The sequence below is a fragment of the Xenopus tropicalis genome, chromosome 1, assembly GCF_000004195.4.
Source record: "Xenopus tropicalis strain Nigerian chromosome 1, UCB_Xtro_10.0, whole genome shotgun sequence".
Taxonomy (NCBI): domain Eukaryota; kingdom Metazoa; phylum Chordata; class Amphibia; order Anura; family Pipidae; genus Xenopus; species Xenopus tropicalis.
This window is the reverse complement of record NC_030677.2, coordinates 175,836,375-175,856,944: the sequence shown is the minus strand read 5'-3', so window position 1 is coordinate 175,856,944 and position 20,570 is coordinate 175,836,375. Positions and strand designations below refer to the sequence as shown.

At 37.5% G+C, this 20,570-nt stretch overlaps 1 protein-coding gene across 1 annotated transcript in view; it reads right to left on the bottom strand.

Moving 5' to 3' along the window:
* The window catches only part of st8sia4 (ST8 alpha-N-acetyl-neuraminide alpha-2,8-sialyltransferase 4), a 58,066-nt gene that overhangs the window by 9,826 nt on the left and 27,670 nt on the right, over window positions 1–20,570 (bottom strand). The window lies entirely within an intron of this gene.

Below are 20,570 nucleotides of genomic sequence, written 5' to 3'. Positions count from 1 at the left end.
AAAGTTGTTTAAAGGGTGCCACGACCTGGACAGTGGCATGCAGGAGGGGGATCAAGGGCAAAAATTTCTATGAAAAATACGTTGTTGATACAGCGTTGCGTTTTGTGCTGTAAAGGGCAGAAATCACACTACATTTATAAACTTGTGTAATAAACTGCTTTAAAACGTCCGGCGTCTACATGCCAATCAAGTCGTGTAAAGGTTACAGCCGATTCAATGTGTGGTTGGTGCTTAGTGCACTACTCGGAGCAGCACACCTGTCTCCAACACACACAGATGGAGCTGCAGTACACAATGAAAAGAAGACTAGAGTAACAGTAATCAGAAAATAAAAGCAGTCCTTACAAGGACTATTGGGTTACAGCAGATGAGATCAGCAGGACAGCTGTCCCCAGCAGCTACATACAGAGCAGTAGAAAGTATATTACTAGTCAGCAAAGCTACCTAAACTGTCCCTCGAACCCCTGCACAGCTCTCTCCCTATACTAACTCATCAAGCATACACAGGCAGAATGTAAAATGGCTGCTGGGCTTCGGTTTATATATGGAAGGGAGTGGTCCAGGGGTGGTCCAGGAGGGAGAGCTGCCTGATTGGCTGCCATGTATCTGCTGGCTCTGGGGTGAGAGGTCAAAATTTGGCTCCAGCTAAGGCGAACCCAAAATTGCGAACTTCGCTAAAAGTTCGCGAACTTGCGAACACCCGATTTTTGTGCGAATTAGTTCGCCGGCGAACAGTTCGCTACATCTCTATTAATGATACAGTGACACAACTGAACTGATATGTACGTGGCGATTTCAATTATCACCCATGAGGCAACAAAACACTTTGGGCTACATTCATCAAATCACAAGTTTGAATTCCGAAATAGGTAAAATTCGGATTGGATACGATAATTTCTGATGATCGCAAATATCACAAAAATGCTTACGAAAAAATCGGAATAGTCACGATAATATCGTATTGGCGCTCCGAAAGTTACAAAATTTTCATAACAAACGATTGTAAACAGCGGGAAAACCTTTCCGACTTTGATCCTTCTGTGCATGATTTTGGAAGCCTCCCATAGGACTCAATGGCACTCTGCAGCTCCAACCTGGCCCAAGGAAAGTCTCCCATAGGGCTCAATGGCACTCTGCAGCTCCAACCTGGCTCAAGGAAAGTCTCCCATAGGGCTCATTGGCACTCTGCAGCTCCAACCCTGCCCAAGGAAAGTCTCCCATAGGGCTCATTGGCACTCTGCAGCTCCAACCTGGTCCAAGGAAAGTCTCCCATAGGGCTCAATGGCACTCTGCAGCTCCAACCCGGCCCAAGGAAAGTCTCCCATAGGGCTCAATGGCACTCTGCAGCTCCAACCCGGCCCAAGGAAAGTCTCCCATAGGGCTCAATGGCACTCTGCAGCTCCAACCCGGCCCAAGGAAAGCCTCCCATAGGGCTCAATGGCACTCTGCAGCTCCAACCCGGCCCAAGGAAAGTCTCCCATAGGGCTCAATGGCACTCTGCAGCTCCAACCCGGCCCAAGGAAAGTCTCCCATAGGGCTCAATGGCACTCTGCAGCTCCAACCCGGCCCAAGGAAAGTCTCCCATAGGGCTCAATGGCACTCTGCAGCTCCAACCCGGCCCAAGGAAAGTCTCCCATAGCGCTCAATGGCACTCTGCAGCTCCAACCTGGCCCAAGGAAAGTCACGATACCGAAGCTTGAATGAATCCGAAACTTTCGTACTCGACGCAACAATACGATTTTGTCGCACAAATTTTGCCGCAAGGTACGAAGTTGTAGCAGAAAATACTCTCGGAGCGTTCGTACATTAATAAATGTCCCCCCTTGTGTGTCATTACCCTTGGGATTAATATTGCCCAAAGCATACCCTACATTTGAGGCATGCAGGCTAGCATAATGCTTACTCAGGCAGTCTTTTTACATGGTTAAGCACAAAAGGTAAATGGAATGTCTTTAAAATGCTAAATAATAGATATACCTTTCTATGTATATTACCCTTAGAAACAAAAACAAATCAGAGCAAACATGTATGATTTAATAGAAAGGTTGACATTGAATTTACTAAGACAAAATGTCACCTGAAACATTTAGGAGGCATTTATCAACTTTTCGGATTTTATCAGATTTTCGTGGTTTTAGAGTTTTTTTAAATCACAACTAAACTCATTTCGACAAAAACCACAAGCGTCTAGTTATTTAGCAAAAGATATGAATTAGAAAAGCACAAAGAAAAAAAAGCATGGAAAAAACATGAAAATTGTAAGCATCAAAACCCCCCAAAAACCTCCAAATTCAGAAGCATGGAAAGATCTTCCAGGTGTAAAAAGGACACCTACCATTGACTTCTACACAATCTCGACAGCTTTTTCATGGCATATTTTTTTCTTTCAGATTTGTTGTATTATAAATTGTGAAAAAATTGTGTGTCTTTTTTTATGAGAAAATATTTTGGCACACAAAAATACGAATTGTAAAAAAAATTGAACGTTAGTAAATGCCCCCCTTAGTCATGCAAAAAGCAATCAAGTGAGCAAAAACTGAAAATAAATAATTTTGTAGATCAATATTAAAACTAGTATTAAAAGTCAAGCATGAGGGAGTGGGACCTTTGGTATCTGAGGCAAGCAAATTAGTTGATGAAAATAGGCAGAAGACCACGGTTTGGAATCACTTGGTTTTTTTTGTTTATATAACGAAGGAACAAGTTATTAAAAGCTTCTTTTTTAATAAAATTAGGTGATTGGCAGAGCCATGAGTTTGAATTTTTTTCTCGATTCAAGTTTTTTATGCTTAAAAAACTCAAATTCAAGTTATGGTTTGAAAACTTGAATGTCTGGTATTTATTAAGTGCAAAAAACCCAATGACTTAAATGTTAAAATTCACCATCTAAAAGCTTGAGAGTTTCTGTAGAAGCTAATGAGAGCTGGCATAGGCAAAGTCAAGTCATTTCGAGGTTTTAGAGCTGGTAAACTTGTGATATTCAAGTTTTTTATTCGTACAAGATTTCCTTATTTATAAATAAGTGGCCATTTGATATTCAAGTTTATTCGATTTAGAAAAACAAACTCGAATTCACAAACCCTCACGTTAGGGTTTATGAGCCTAGAACCTGTAACTTACTGATGACACTGTGCAACCTTGTGAAAGATATGCCAAAACTGAACAAAGCAAAGCACTACTCTGCTACTACTCCGCTACTACTACACTGCTATTACTACACTACTCACAAAAAGCCAGCCTGAATTGTTCATTTTATTTTCCCCTTACCTTCTTTTCGCCAACAGTGTCAGGGTTCTAGTTAATCTACCTCTGTCCTCCACCAGGATCAGCAGTAGAGGGAGTAAGACACAGTCAAACCCATGTCCCTAAGAGTCAGATTTACTAAAACTCTAACATTCTTTTATATTCAGAATTTCTCAACTTGTTGCATTAAAACTGAGACTTTGTCGAATTGTGTCACAAAAAAACAGCTTCAAAAAACCAAAACCTCTAAAGCAAAAGAATAATGCTCCAGGGAAGGGACATCTCTCATTGACTTCTACATGATCTTGGCAAGTTTTAGCCATTTTGACGCACAGTATATCTTGGAAAAGTCTACATTTTTTTTACTGCAAATTTTAGAGCTACAAATCAGATTCCGAATTTGTACATGTTTTGTAAATGTGTGGCTTTTCCATATGGGGGAGCTTGCAGTTTAGTTTTTTTTTTATTTGTCTTTAATTTAGCAAGTCCAGTCAGCAATATTCCCAATTTGCTCACAATCTAAATGCAAAACACTTTGTTGTGATATCTGTGCCTCCTTGAAGGGCTACAAATAAGTCTGTTCTAATATTTGCATTCTTTATTGGATTTTTGATTCCCTTAATACAAGTGTTCCTGACACAAGTTCAACTTTGTTTCAAGCCTTTAATCATGCCTTGCTTTAGTCTTGGTGTCTGCATAATTTAATGAGAAAAGTTAAAAGGAAGTCAAGGATTGTGATTGATCTCGAGTATAACAATATCTCTGAGGTACATTCACATCTAGTTCTGCTAATGAAACTAAAGTTTAGTGCCGTATACTTAAAGTAAAACAAAAAATTAATCATTTAGGAAGGAATCTTAAACATAACTATCCTAATTGGGCTCATGGTAAACACAAGTGTATACTGCCGATGCAGTGGGGGAAGGGGGCAGTTAAAGGGCAAGCAATGGCCCCAAATACTCCTCTCTTTGAGGGATTAGGCTCAATGCTGCATTTCTTACTATTTTTCTACATAAATAAGCTAAGAGGTACTTTAGAGAAGTCATGGGCATTTATTGCTCAAAAGTAATTCTGCTTCAGGTCCTTGCAGGCAATTCCCATTCATAATGAATGGGGTGATATTGAGCTTTGACCCCTACCCTCAACACAAATAAAAATGCTTGCTATTACCCTTGTTTAGGCATAATTTTGTTGAACTTGTGTATTTGTCACTGGCACTTTAATGTCTGCAGCAGAGTTGATGCTATAACAAAATGAACTGCTTACAAACTTTGACTGAGAAAAATATAGAGGCACGGAACCTTTAGAAAAGCACATTTTTTAACACAATGTTTATCTCAACATGGTAAGAGTGACTTGAACAAAGGCACAGTTTCTGTAGAGAGCCCACTCAAACTGTAATGCTTTCGTCCTTTTGCTTCTTCACAAAACAGTACAGAATGAATATAATATCACAGGCATCTTTTATCTGGAAACCCAATAACCAGAACAAACTTTGCCAAACGAGTCAATTTTAAATAAATAATTGTAATTTTATAAGGTGTTCTACCTTTTCTCCTTAATAATAAAAAGGTACCTTTTACTTGATGGTGGCAAAACAATGCCATTGGGTTTATTTAAGGTTAAAATGTTATTAGACATAAGGGATGGTGTTTAAAACTATGGAAAATCCCGTGTCTGGTAAACCTCAGCTCATAATTATTGTGCATAATGGATCCCATATCTGTACTAAGAAAATGTGTTGATTACAACACAAGTTCTGTAAAATGGAGATGTTTATTACATTTTATCCATTCACACAGATTACTGAACCCTAGGTTCATTAATGTTCTTGCTAATTTTTTATTTATAGCTTTTTGCCTGTATTTTTTCTATTAAAAATCTATCTGAGAAACATATACTCCCATTGCATAAAGTTCCCATAGACTAAAGCACTTAGTATCTCTCTAGAATTCTCAAGTAAGAAGAGTAATAGATATATTTTCATTCACCCAAAGATGATATACTTATCGATTTGAATGGATCTCAGCAGGTTTAAGTACCCAAATTTATTATCTTAAAAAAAGCCGGTGAGAAGATGAGAAATATTGACAAGTATAGAAACAATTTGATCCACAGGAACAAAAACATTTTTTTTGGTTCAGGACAAATAAAATTTTCATCTTGGCATTTGATAAATTGGCTCTCGAGTAAGAAAAAAAATCTCAGAGGGAAAAAGAGAAACATGTCACTAAGAATAATAACACTCTTCTTTGTTATTTTCTGTAAAATACAGCATAGCTACTTTGTTATTTTCTATACAACACCAATGAAATATTTGCAATTACAAGATCTATATGTCATAGTGTTTACCTGTAATGAGATCTTATTGTGCAGTTAGATGTCACGTTTCTTTTCCCACATATCACATTTCTGCTCTCTGTACCATGTTAAAATCCCAAATCAAAAAATCTCAATATCATCAAAATTAGTCTGAAACACTTTCAGATATTTCAAAAATGTAAATCCTTATTAAAGGGATAGTGTACCCATTGTGTTTTAATCACAATAAATGTATGTATGTGTTTTTTGTTATTTTGTGAGCTAAACAGGGCAAACAGGGAAAGTGAAGCTACTCAGCTACTCCATGTTTTTTCTTGTGACATAGATGATTGGACTGCCTGTATACAATCCCCTCCCTCCCATGCCCCAAAAGGATGCTGAGAGCTCCAGAGGAGTGCTGGGAATTCAGAAGCCCAAAATGAGGAAAGTGCTATCAAAGTATATAAAGAGGGTGACTATAAGTAATTGCCCTATTAAGCTTGTCCCAAAGGAGAGGCCTTAAGTTCCTAAGTGATACATAGGGATTAAATAGCTCACAGCCAAGCCACAAAATGAAGGTGACTGATATCTCTGTTAAAATTGCCAGCACTGTGGAGCTGCATGTGATGTCTAGTGATATGGCTCATAAGACTGCCCCAGTAACTAAATTGCCAGTGGGAATATAGTGGCAGAACCAAAAGTGTCTGACCCTTATGTGATGGTCTTAAAGTTTTAGGTCTTGTGTTCCTATCTGTTGCTTGGGAGCAGAAGGCTTAGTCCTAGAAAAGGTACTTAGGGGAAGATACAGCTATCTATGAATTGATGAGAGCTCTTGGGAAGACACTGTATATAAAGGGTCCGGCCTAAGCGAGTTTATTGTTTTATATAAAGTTTACTATATTTATATAAGTTTATAAGTATACACTTATAGGATTCTCTAGGGTGTATTCCTATGAACCCATCAGGTGAAGACAGTGACAAAATTTGTCACAGGCTCTTTCACACCAGTACTGTGCAGTATTCTCAGGTTTGCCTGATCACCCGCAGGCAGGAACTCTGTGTACATTGGAGGGAAATCCCATTGTTTAAATGGCTAGGAATGGGTTATAGTCACTACAGTATAAAATGTATGCTCTATTTTGTAATGTTTGGAGAACAGTGATAGAAACGTATGAAAAATGTAAAATAAAATATTCAAGAATAACATCATTATTAAAATAAAAATGGCGGAGCTGAGCATTTTGACTTAACCTGACTCTGACTAAACCCTGCTTTTATATTTAGCTTTTTTTCCCCATAGGCAGCTTGAATGCTACTGTAAAGTAGGCCATGTCCCTTTTACCTGTGGTATAGTGTCCTCTTTACCCAGTTAAGGACTTGTTCTACAGACAGCTGTTGCAATGCATTAATTCTAAGTATACCTAATTCTGTGAATTCAAAATGCAGTATTCTTTTTTTCCTTGTGGTTGTTTCTACAAAGCAGTATAATAACCTAATAAACATGAACATAAGTGAAAACAATGCTTATCAACGTATTTTCAAATATATAGGGCTAGATTTAGTGGTGGGCAGAAAAATGCAAATACACGTTTTCACCGCAATTTGAGTTTTTTTGAGCGGAAACTCACAAATTCGAATTAGAATTTCCAAAACTACTGCTGCACAAATATAGCAGTCCCCTTATAGAAGAGCATTGGGAATCACATTTGGTCATAAAATTATGACTTTTAACAGCAGGTTTTGTACAAACAGAAAAAAAAAATTCTGACTGTAAAAAGTCATAATTCTGACTTTTTAAAGTCGTAATTATGACTTTCAACAGAATTTTTTTTTGGTGGCCCTACTGCTCTTCCGTAATGATAGATGTTAAAAAAGGAAAAAGTTTAATTTTTGGTGTCAGTATCTCTTTAAGATCAAGCTTTCTAGAAATGGAACTCAGTCTCTAGAGGCTCACAAAAGCAACCTTTTTAATAGCATTCAGAAAAATATTCCTAATGTGCTCTCCACAATGCTTCTGCAAAAGCAAAACTATTTGTATTTGTTCTTGTGATATAGGGTACACCTTTTCTCTAATTAACTCAAAATAATGAATAGTTCACAGAAGAATTCCAAGTACAACATTCAGTGGCAAAGTTGCGCATGTTATGAGCTGTCAGTTTTCATCTTCTGTTTAGATTTTTTTCATTTCTATATAGAGGTTCATTCTACTGTCTTTAAGCTGCTGATTTATATCACTCTTAGTCCAAGGTCATTAAAGAATGTGCGGTTTGCTTAATGGATGCAACTTTGTAATTAGTGTATTGGCAGCAACTTCTGAAGGCAGAGAAGCCTTTCAATCAATTACAACTCTTGTTTGCAGTTTGTACTTTTCACAGCTCAGCTACTATCTTGTTAGACACTGATTATTAAGTATATCTGTGTTGTTCTCAGTGCAGCTACATGTACTTGAAAAGCACGGCAAACATAATTTAAACTAATGCATGATAAAGAAAAGCAACCTTCAGAAATACAGCTAAGAGAGCAGAAATCATAATATGTAAGAAATAATCTAACAGAGAAGGCAACGGCTAACTTTATTCACACAATACATGCCAATAATCTCAACAATATTTACGCCTACAGAAATAGGGTTTCAAGTCATAAAGATATTTGATGCTTCAAAACAAATGGTTGATGTTAGAATCTGGAAAACTGTGCTAGGTGCCTTATTTTCAAGACAATTAATAACTGGGATGTACATAAGGGCTAGATGAACACTTATCTGAAGATGCTTTAACTGTCATATTGATAAATAGCTGTTATCATTAAGTACAGGTATGGGATCTGTTATCTGGAAAGCTCTTAAATAATGGAAGACCATTTTTCATACAATCATATTTAACAAGAAATTGTATTTTTTAATGACAACTATTCTCCTAGTAACAATAAAATCCATATATACTGCAATGGTAATTGAGCTGTATAAATCCATGTTGGTCGTAAAACAATCAAAGTGTGTTTTTTAATGTTTACACATTTTTTAGTGGCCTTTACAAAAAGGCCCCTTATCTGGACAATCCCATAATCCATTAAACACATTCTTTTAATCATAAAGTTGCAGTTCTTTTGTATTACCAAGGGAGACTTATCTATCAAAATTCTGGATAGTTATGATGACTGTGAATATCATCATGATAAAAAGGCAACAAGGATCGCTCACAGGGATTGAATGAATGTTTTGCTTATGGCTTTTAGGGGTGGGAATTTGATTCAGAGTTGGGTATTATGGTTTTCTATGGTTCCCTCTTGAGGGAATTCTGTATGTATAGTAAATTTGAAATTCAGTTAGCAATACTCACTAACATTTGTAAAAATGCCTTTAATACAGGGAGGTGGTAAGAACATTTTTAAAGTTTTATTCCAACAACAACTAAAATATAACACAAAATATGATTGGAAAAGAACAAAAGTAATTAGATACTCCATTTCACAGATATGAATGATGGGTCCCACACCCTAGGTGAAGCATAGATAATCAGATAAATCACTTTGGGAGGCACAGAGCAGACATAGATTTACAATATATTGTGTGTAAAAACAAATCATTATGGGAACAAAAATATCTTATTTCAAGGATCCATGGGGCTATGTAGGTTTCAGATAGTGGTCTTGTGTATATGTGTCAAGCACAGGTCCAAATGTATTTGGTAAGTTATGCTTTGGCATAATCTGTATGTATATATAGGATGAAATATAATGTTATAGTTGATATATTGTTTAATTCCACAACCTGTAAGGTTGGACATGTGGGAATCCTCTAGAAAGATTCTATAGTAGGAAAGATCCCAAGCCCAGAAACCTATATAAGATGGTTCACCTACAAGATTAGTTGCATTTAGCATTTGCTAATATTACAAGCCCTTTGTATCAGGTTCTTTCACAGGTTGGGAAAACAGTTCTTGATCAGGTTAGGGGAAGGTTAGTTTTAGCCAACAGTTTGCTTTAGCGGTGAGAAGCAGCAAGGTTAGCTAGCAAGGGCAGCAGTAGCTCCCATTATGAAGGCTATTGTGTGAATCAGAACCCTGGAAGAAACTGTAATCAATTTAGGGACATCAGTTATTAGTTTGTGGGAAACTATGTGATTGCTAGTGAAGGCAGGTGAGAGACATTGCGCACTGTTGGGACATGACAGACAGAGGGAATAAGGGGAGGTGGCACCTCCCCAGCTGATACCCCCCAACAGCTCAAATAACTCCACCATGTAGTGTATTCACCACTCTGACAGACTGACATAATAAATGTTTTGCATTGATTTTAGATATATGCTCCCCATTTTTTTGTCACCTTAGAACTCCCAACTTCTATAGGAAGGGTCCTGTTTGCCCTGACTAAGCAGCTCATAACTTCACTGGAGAGATATGCAAAAAAAAAAACTAAGAACTAACGTCAGAGTTTGTTAAAGCCTGTGTTCCCAAACAGATTCTAAACCTACTTGTAAAAAAATGATAAGGTTCACTGGGAATTAGCTCCTATAGAGGAGAATTGAAGAATGGTGAACAAATTGGCCAGTTCCATAGCCCTAGGAATAAATTTATCAACATCCGAATTTGACTTTTTATCATTGTTTGAGTTGTGAATTTGAAATTTCTGAGATTCTGTAAGTGCAAAACATTGTTAAAATTGGAATACAAAAATCTGTCATCAACAAGCTGGTGAGTTCATGTGAAAAATCAATGGAAGTTGTCATTTAAAAAATCAAGCTACTTTAAATTTGGGTTCTCCACATCAATCAGCTTGAGCTGTTTTTTAAATCTAAGACAATAGAAATTTGCAACTTTTTTTGAATTAGAAAAAAACTTGAAAAATTTAAAAATTCAATTTCTCATAAATCTATTTGTTAGATCATGAACGTACAATGGGGACTGTATTACACATTGGTACATGTTTGTTATAAATGGAATAGAGCAGCTACCAGGTACCTGTATATATGTATTGTTTTGGGTTTGTTTCAAAAATAGAAATTTCCAAAAAACAAAAAAGAATTGATTCTACATTGATGCAGGCAATTTATTGCAAACATATTGTAGAGCCATCTAGTCCCTCACTAGGTTATATGTGAAGTTATACTATGATATGTGCATGGAAATGTGCAACCAAATAACATTTATCCGTCTAAAAGCAATCCATGCTAGATGCTAAGGCCTGTATAGTGCAGATTAATGGAATGTACAAGAGACAGTACTAATGCTCAGCATTCCCCTGGTACAACTGCACCATGTTCAGGTTACAGACAGCACAGCTGGCAGAGACTCACATGAGCAGCAGCCAAGCATTGAAGCAGGAATCAAATTTAAATCGATCAATCACAATTTAATGCTTTATTTCACAAATACAGGCCAAGGAAAATATGGCCACCTAAGCAGAAATAATAACAGCAATATGGCGTTTTTATATAAAAAAAACACCATAACCTTGAAATAAAGAAAGACAAGAAATAAGGGGGAAACTGTATAGATGGGATGGTGCTACACAATTTGTACTCCTCCATGGGACAGTGTAATAGAGCAATTATTTCATGTGCTATACCTGAATTTTTATGGATTCGTTTTGTGGACAGATACTGACTTAATAATGAGGGCTATGGGTTTAAATATACATTTTATGTGTATTGTTCTTATTGGGAGCACACATATTTTTGTACTTGCTAGGCATAATTTGTGATGTGGGATTTATCAGTGTCCTTTAATAGGTTAGCAGGCAATCATTTTATGCATCTTACCATATAGAGACAACTTTTTTCAAAAATTATATGACAGACCAATAAGTATTTTGTCCCCTTTCTTATTTTGTTTACTTATATTTTGTGTAATGACTATAAAGCTAAAATATACTGTATTTTGTCCAAGTGCATGAACGTCAACTAAGGAATCATACTGTAAGAGCAATTGGCCAGTGTACACTTCCATGTTACTAAGGACTCCATAAATGCACTGGTTGGAGGTTATCAGCGAGACAAATTTTCTGTGATCAGATTGATTAATATCAAACAGACAGCAGTTTTGCTACTAGGTGCAAAGCCAAAGAGTAAAAGATTAATAGGCCACAATAAATAACATGAAGACTAGTTACAAAGTCTATATCAGACTAAAATTATTTGGCAAATTTCATTTCTTCTTTAAGTATGTCACTTCATACAAGCAAAATAGCAAAGGTAAGACATACCTAGATGTGAAAAACCTTAGGGGTCATTTACAGATAGGGCTGCTAGCTACTGGCTGGCCTGGGAGTGGGAACGGGTAGTGACATAAATGGGTGGCATGACAAGGAGCGGATGACATCACAAGAGTAATGACACGGCAGACAACTAGAGAGTGTATCGAGGGGAGATTGGAAAAAGAAAAATTAAGATTGGTTTAGGTGGGCCGGCCAGGGGCTAAATTTAAGGCTATTACAATTTTACTAGCAACTACATTGCAGGTAAATATAAAATAGCAACCCCAGCCTTGGTGGGTGACAACCCTATTTACAAAAAGCAGGGCAGGGTGCAAAGTGCAAAGCATGTAGGCGCTCCCTCTCCTGTCTACTCACTTTCAAACTTGTGCATGGAGCAGAATACAGAATTGCCCCGGATGCAAGTTCTGGGTAAATTAGCAGTCAGGGCATAATTTTGGGCTCCTCAGTACTCTAGCACCTATGTCTGGGGCTTTGTACCTGACCCCTTACTTATTTAAGTAGTGCTGGGGGGGAAAGGGGGGTTTTAATACATTTTTTTTATACAGATTTGGATGTTATATAAACTGGCAAGCTTAAAGGAACAGTAACACCAAAAAATGAAAGTGTATAAAAGTAATTACTATATAATGTAATGCTGCCCTGTACTGGTACAACTGGTGTGTTTTCCTTAGAAAGACTACTATAGCTTATATAATAAAGCTTCTGTGTAGCCACGGGGGCAGCCATTTACAGAAGAAAAGGCACAGGTTACTTAGCAGGTAACAGATAAAACCCCATTATATTCTACAAAGCTAATCTGTTATCTGCTATGTGCCTGTGCCTTTTCTCCTTTTTCCCAGCTTCAATGGCTGCCCCCGTGTTGACATAGCAGCTCATTTATATAAACTATAGTAGCGTTTCTGTTGCAAACTTACCAGTTTTACCAGCGCAGGGCAACTGTACATTATATTTTAATTACTTTAAAACACTTTCATTTTTTGGTGTTACTGTTCCTTTAAGAGACTCCTTTCAGCATGGTATATCACATTAATGAATCTGGTATATGAAATAATTGAACTTCTGTTTCTCACTTCTGTATATTTGATACAAAGCAAAGCCAGAGAAATATAATTGTTGCCTAAGGGTGTGCATGTTTTGTAATAAACAGATAACCAATGTGAATGATGTAGTACAGTGCAGAGGCAGCTCCTGATCTATTTATTTCACAGGAAAAAGCTAAATAATTGTTTAGCGGCTTCATGTCACTGATAATGCATTTTAATTTCTCAGTTTTGTTGTCTCTCTACCTTCAGCAATATTAGATTATGTTTTTTTTCAGCACTTTAGACACTTTTTATATAACCTTTTTCCATGTTGACTCATTCCCTCATTGAAAGAAAAGAACCTATGGCTCAGACACCCTGGTACTTCTGTGTCGGTTCCATAGATTCTGTGATCTACAGCATGAACATATAAAAGGTTAATATATGTGATACTGTTAGAAAGGTTGCCATTTCTTAAAAGTGTAATCATCATGTTTGCTACGTGTTCTAAGTTCTGTGGTTTGTTCTGTGGTTTGTTTTGATACCTTCAAAAACAAGGCAGTCACATCATGTTTTGTAAATCAGACTCCAGCTATTCTTTATAACAGAAATATAATCTCAGAATCTGATTGGCAAGAATGCTTTATCAAAAGTTGGAAAGTAACTATAGTTTGTGTTCGGTTAAACTTCTCCTATTCATTTGGAGTCACCATATTATTATATATATTTAATCTACTATTCTGAATGCTTGGGACCTGGGATTTTCCAGTTTGATCCTTGGTAAATCAGCTGCTAAGTTTCTCTTGTTTAAAACAACATTGGATTTAAAGGCCATAAATCAGTGAACTGTAAGACAAGAGCTAACAAAGAATCTTAGTTAGTGGCTCACTTTGTTTTCAGGCGAAGAAAGGCTGATCTGCTGTCTTCTGCCTCCTGTTCTATGTGCAGTGACAGGCATGGCATTCGCCTGTAAGGACACACATGGAGTAAACTTCCATTCAAAAATGTATACCTTTTATTTTGGGCCAAATTCAGGCAAACAAAGCGCTATAAAAATGTTGTATTTGATTAAGCATAAATGAACCATTTAGGCCTGTACAAAACATGAATTAGTTTAATTACATCACAGCTGATGCAGCATTTGGCACCTTGTAATCCCTTGCACATACATGCTCCCTCTTTGAATCCGGAGGAGGTGGATCATTTTGTTCCTTTAAAGATGTTGGCTAAACCAGGGACGTTCATTAAAACAGAAGGAAAGGTTAAATCACTGGGGGTGGCTAACATTTGGCAGTGATTTGGCCCGGGCTGGGGCTCCTGTTAGAATAAAACTGAATGGGCCCAAGGTACTTCTGAGCAAGCACCATGGTGTGATCTTCTTCTTCTGATTCTTCAATGCCACCTGGCCGGCGTGCATGCAGTAAAGTGAAAAAGACGACTTTGTGCTTAAATTTCTGCTTTTCACTCTGATGTGCATGCACACCCACATAAAAAGGAAAAAACAGAAAGACATTTGCTTTGTGGTCCTTGCTGAGAAGTACCCAGGGCCAGGGAAGGGGTATCAGGTAAGTGATTTAAGCTTTGATTTAACCATACAGGTGTCTGTACATCTTAACTAAATAGATCTATTGTTGTGATAAGTTGTTTTACATGTTTGCTATATGAGTGGAACATCTACATGTTTTGTTTTTGCACTTTTTTTTTACTTGTTGATGTGTTGCATATGAAGGCTTTGCAGAACTCTTTGAAGCTACAGTATATGAGATATGCTAGTAAATCTCTTGTTCATAACCATGACCACATGTGGTATTCTACTTTCTATTCTCCAGCATTACAGACAGGCACACACACACAAACAGCACACACACAAACAACACACACACACAAGCAGCATGCACACGCACACACACAAACAACACACACGCACACACACAAGCAGCATGCACACACACAAACAACATACACACACAGTGTGGGCTTTAGTTCTGAATTGCCACCTCTTAACCCTACAATTGTCACGCTCTTAAGTTATTAAACTGAGTGAAATAAGTCTGTTTCAGTTGCAGTGCATTTTTTCAGTGCAAAAATACCCAAACCAACCATTCCTCTTTAAATAAGAATGTTAATTAGAAAATGTATTCTGCTGGGCTTTGCTAAAATATCTCCGTGACCCAATTCATTACACTTTTGGATGTACTGCCAGGCTGAAAATGCATTCCACCATCCAAAGCAAACCACTTTATTTAATGAAAGGTAATTAAAACCTTGAACTATGCCCTACTTACTTGTGATGGAAACACATTTAAGAAATATGATGAGCCCACTAATCTATAGAAGATTATGCTAGTGTAACTCTGCTAGGGAAATAGGGAAACTCAATGAGTGAAAAAATAAAGATACAGTAAATTACAGAACATTCCAAATGGAGCTCATCTTAACATATTGTAAAAGCAGCCTTTTGGTCTCCTTGAAGACCTAACTGCCCACACTGGAAAATGTATAAAGCTCATTTATGATCACAAGTGCAATGTGCAAAGTGCAATTAGGGAAGATAATCACCATTTTTTTAACCCCACCTGCTGTGTTTGTAAATTACCACTTCCTTTTTTGGGTCACTCTTTGATCTATTCTGCAACATTTGTTACATAGTTAGTTGGGTTGAAAAAAGACCAAAGTCTATCAAATTTCAGCCCCTGCAAATGAACCCCAGTACACACATATATATATATATATATATATATATATATATAAACTTCCAAGTAAATGCCGGCACTCACGTATAGATAAGTTGCTGTTGCCTGGGTGCAGGTCCAAATAATGTTGAAGGTGCTTGAGAGAGGGTCAGCACTCACAGGACTTATACAAACAAATTATTTTATTTAAGAGGAGACTAACGTTTCGGCTAGCACTCTAGCCTTTTTCAAAGTGGTGAATACAACAAACACAGTGTCTAAAAAGCACAAAGTGTCGGGAAAAAGTAGAGATGACGTCATCAAACGTCGCCAGAGACAGAATACCAGAGATAAATCAATAGAAAACTGAAAACATATATATATATAGACCCATACAGGCCTATCTATATACTAACATACATAAAATATATATATATATATATATATATATATAAGTACTTTTACCAGAAGGAAACATGAGGCACACGTTTAGGTTAATGTAACCACAAATCAGAACTTATATTTATAGGATTTGGCAAGAACTTTTCATTTCGTATAGATTAGAAAATTCTGGCAATATACACAAAAGCTGCTTTTGCATCTATCTATTTGATCTTTGCAAAAGCGACAAAGTATGCTAAGACTTATGGCACACATGTCTTTATCTCCACTGGTGTACAGGGAGGCAAAGTTGATCTACTGCCTGTACTGTATGTGTAAGCACTGGCAGGCACAGGATCGGCCCAGTGAGAAAACCACCCCTGTAATATTCAATAAAGTGAAAAGGAGATTTGTATATCAGTACATAGACTTTAACTTCAACTTGATCAAACAAGAGAATAACTTTTTCCTTTTGCTTTTATATATCCTTTTGCTTAAATAGTTCCTTTGAATTTACTTGTTTTCATTTAACCTCTGCACCCTATTTTGGGTTTGTCCAATTGTGTGTTTCTGAAAAAGAGAGGTCTTAGCAGAGAGAATGGCCTACAGCTGCCATAGAGTTCACTGGGTAATCTGAGCTCACTTAATGGCAAGATAACATTCTGGGGGTACTTATTATTTGCTCACAGACAGCTTTATTGATATACACTATAAAATAAGTGCACCCAAAACTGGTTAAAGATGTTAAACTTTGTAATCACTGCTTTTTTTTTAAACCGAAACCCATTCACCTAAATTTGACTGCAGCAGTGTCAGTAAGTTATCTCCATGTCCATAAATAGAATATTGTTGATGAAAATAAAAACTAATGCACATTTATGACTGTGGCCACACTATGGGGCAGATTTACTAATCCACGAACAGTCTGAAGGCGTCCAAATGTGTTTTTTTGCAAGGATCGGTTTTTTTGTGCGACTTTTTCGTCGTCGGCGCGACTTTTTCGTATGTCCCGCTATTTTTTCGCCGCCGTCGCGACTTTTTCGTATATATTCTGCGACTTTTTCATCGCAGAAAAATCAGATTGGTATTTCCGCCATTTAATATCGCTCAATACGAGAAAATTGCGACGGCGACAAAAAAGTTGCACAAAATACGATAAAGTCTTGACGGCAACGAAAAAGTCACGACAAATAAGAAAAAGTCGCGACAAATACGAAAAATCACAAAGGCGACGAAAAAGTTGCAAAATTTTCGTTTCCAATACGATTTTTTCCCTTTCGGGATTCGGATTCGTGGATTAGTAAACCTGCCCTTATGACTAAGCTTGGGCTGTTTTATGCAATGATAATGCAGGTTTATGTACATGATAATTTAGCATTTCATTGCAGTGTGCTGGTTATTAAAACCCTGTGGTGTCCTTGGTGACATCCTATAGAAAATAATGGAATTCGTCATCTTTTGTTTGGTGAGCACTATATGATAAAAAATATCATTTTAGGAAGAGTAAATGCTTCATAAATGAGCCATTTCATTAAAAACTTTTCCGTGATAGCATATTATGTTACTTTACCATCAGTTTTTAAATCAAGTTCCCATCATCAGCAATGTATTTATCTATTACTGAATAGAAAATTTATTTTATGTGTCGCAATATATTAAAAGATGTGGGGGGGGGGTTACAATAACTTCAAAGGCAATCAGATCCTACAGTTCAAGCTTCTGAAATTTTAGTCCTTAGTAAATTTAGGCGTGTTCCTAATGGGGATGTTGCTTAACAAGCAAGTGCAGGGATGGATAGTTCATCCACAGAAGTCGCTTTGCGGCTCTGATTGTAGTTGTTTGGTGAAGTGCTGTTTAGGGGCCCCCAGTGTCAGCTTAATCCCTTGATCTGCTTCTGTCTGAAGAGGAACAAAGATTTTTCATTTACTGATGTCAGTATTTCTTTAAAGTGGTGCCGTCTCTCCTGTGACACCGAGATGGAGGCTTGCTCTATGCAAGGCGTATTAGCATGCTAATGTATTGTGAAGCTATGTCACGAGCAATCACCATCTGATGCCGCTACTGCAGAGAAGCAAAGTAGTAAAACAGTAAATGGCCACAGAAACACTTCTTTCAATTCCTACAATTATGAGCAGGAGAATTAGAGCTATTGATTAATTAGACAGTTGGCAGTTTCTATTATTTTACCATATGTAAAAAAAAATAATTGTTGTGATTAAGGCAACCACTTCAAAGCATTAGTTTGAAAGGAAAGGAAAAACAATCTGTCAGTTACATTCAAGGCTTGTCGTGCACTACATAAATATTAAAAGATATTACTATTAAACAGCCTTCTGGCTCTGCTTCTAGCCTTCCAGCGACAGCAACATGGCCCCTAATGTTTCCTTCTCAAAAGCCAGATACAAATCTATGAACAGCAGGCATGGGAGCATCAGCGAGTCCAGCACTAGTCTGTGTTCTTTGCGTTTGCTTAATATGAAATCACTAGCAGCAGGGGAAGATCCAGTTTTGTGACCTGTAGACAATATCAAAGGTCACGTCTGCAAATGATATAAACAAAAGGCACAATACTAACCCCAAAACTATATTGACTCCTACTCTATCTCACTATATGTCATTATTGCTATGGGAATATATGAGGCAACTAATTTCAGGCAGACATTCCATAGCAGTTAATATGATGATAGCAGTAAATGCATATGTGTGAGGATCTGGCCCACTTGTGAAACAATCTTTCAGGCCCCTACACGGATGGACGGGAGTGGATTAAGCCCCCAGCCTCACCTCCTACCCCTACCAGTGCCCAGTGCTCACTTACCTACTGGCAAGTGTCAGCAGGGACCTTGAAGTATACAGCAGGCCTGTCAGCCATCTGGGCCCCCTCTACCCCAGACCCTCCAATGGTAATGGGGTCTGCTGTAAGATAATTACACCAGATAAACAGATATAGACAAACAGACAGAGGCAGGTAGCTAGATGATGATAAACCAGTAGGCAAGTAGTATTGGCAAATTTTTTCGCCAGCCATGGATTCGTAGCGAAATTCTGCATTCCATCATCAGATAATTTTTTCGCGAAACAGGTGCAAAAGTTCGCTGTGGAAAATTCACATTCACGTCAAAAAAAGCTGCAGTTGCATAAAAAAAGGTGTGTTTCACACATTTTTCACCGAAACATTCCGAAATGTTGTAAATTTTTTGACAAAGCGAAACTAGCAAGTAGCAATGGTGTATGGCTCTCTTAAACCTTATAGTAAACAGCTCTCTTTGAACACAGAGCAACAGCAAATAAAGCTGAAAATGCTACAGCAGATTTAGACAAATTAGACTAAGAAACTCCACGGAAGAGAAATAGTGCTTCAACAGCAGGGAAGACACAAAATGTAAATTACTACTAACCTACCAGTCTGCAGTTGAATAGAATTATGCAGGAACCAACACTTGCTGGGGAAGAGCAGACAGGTGAAGGTTAATAGTAAACTGAATTTACTGATTAAATTAAGAATTCTTGGCTGAACATAATATTTGTACTTGGACAGAGAACTGGCTGAAGGATAGATTACAAAGAGTGGTGGTAAATGGAACATTTTCTAATTGGGTCAGTGTTGTTAGTAGAGTACTGCCTGGCTCTGTCCTTGGTCCTTTGCTTTTAATTTGTTTAAAATTGACCTTGAGGTGGGCATTGTAAATACTGCCTCTGTTTTTGATGATACAGATCAGTTCCATGCAGGATGCTGCCACTTTGCAGAGCAATTTTTCTAAATTGGAAAACTGGGCATCAAACTAGAGAATGAGGCTCAGTGTTGATAAATGCTAGGTTATGCACTTTGATTGAGTTATACACGTATTGGGACTCCCAATACGTGTATTACTCAATCAAAGTGCATAACCTAGCATTTATCAACACTGAGCCTCATTCTCTAGTTTGATGCCCAGTCCTTAACTGAGAAGGATTTGGAACTGTTTATGGATAACCTGTGTGAAATGTTTCCCTATCCTGGGTTAAAGTACTTTCCTGACAGTTCAGTAACTGCCCATAAGATGTAATTGTTTAAAAGGTGAAACAAACGTGTAGCCTGTTTGGATTCCACCTGTTGGAGGAGGTGGATGGTATACAGAGCCTGGGTAAAGGTAGGCTCAGTAGATGAAGTTAGTGTGAGGATATCTCTGTAAGAGCTCACTCTAGGAGTGAGAGTTAAGTCAGGATCTGGGTAGCTAGTGGGCAGCCTGATGCTCCAACAAGGAAAGTAGAAGGATTAGTAATCCTGTAAGCACTCAAGTGTACAGATTGTTCTACATTTCTGTTATCGCTTGTTTTAAGAACTGCTGGTGCCCAAATGAGTTGTTCAACTGAGAGTTATAGTTTAGCAACTCGGCAAGGGCCTATCCCAGAGATGAAGTGTCACATATTTATGTATTTGTATGGTAAGCATAGAGTTCTTGAGCACACAGCACCCGCATTTATCTATAGGCTTACACAAGCAATAGCTGCATAGATAAGCTTAGATGCTATTAAATATCGCATTTCCCACAGGTAGCGCATGAAGGCTTCATTTTTTATCTTGTGGAACTTATTGCTTTCATGCCATTTGTTAGCACTAATTATTCTGAATTAACTGTTAATATACCATGGAAATATTTTCAAAGACCATGAAAAGAAGAGAGCTTTGTGCATGAAGACTTCAGACGGCGGAAACAAGGTGTCACAGAGCACTCTGATCAGGAAAATTGTGGTTTCT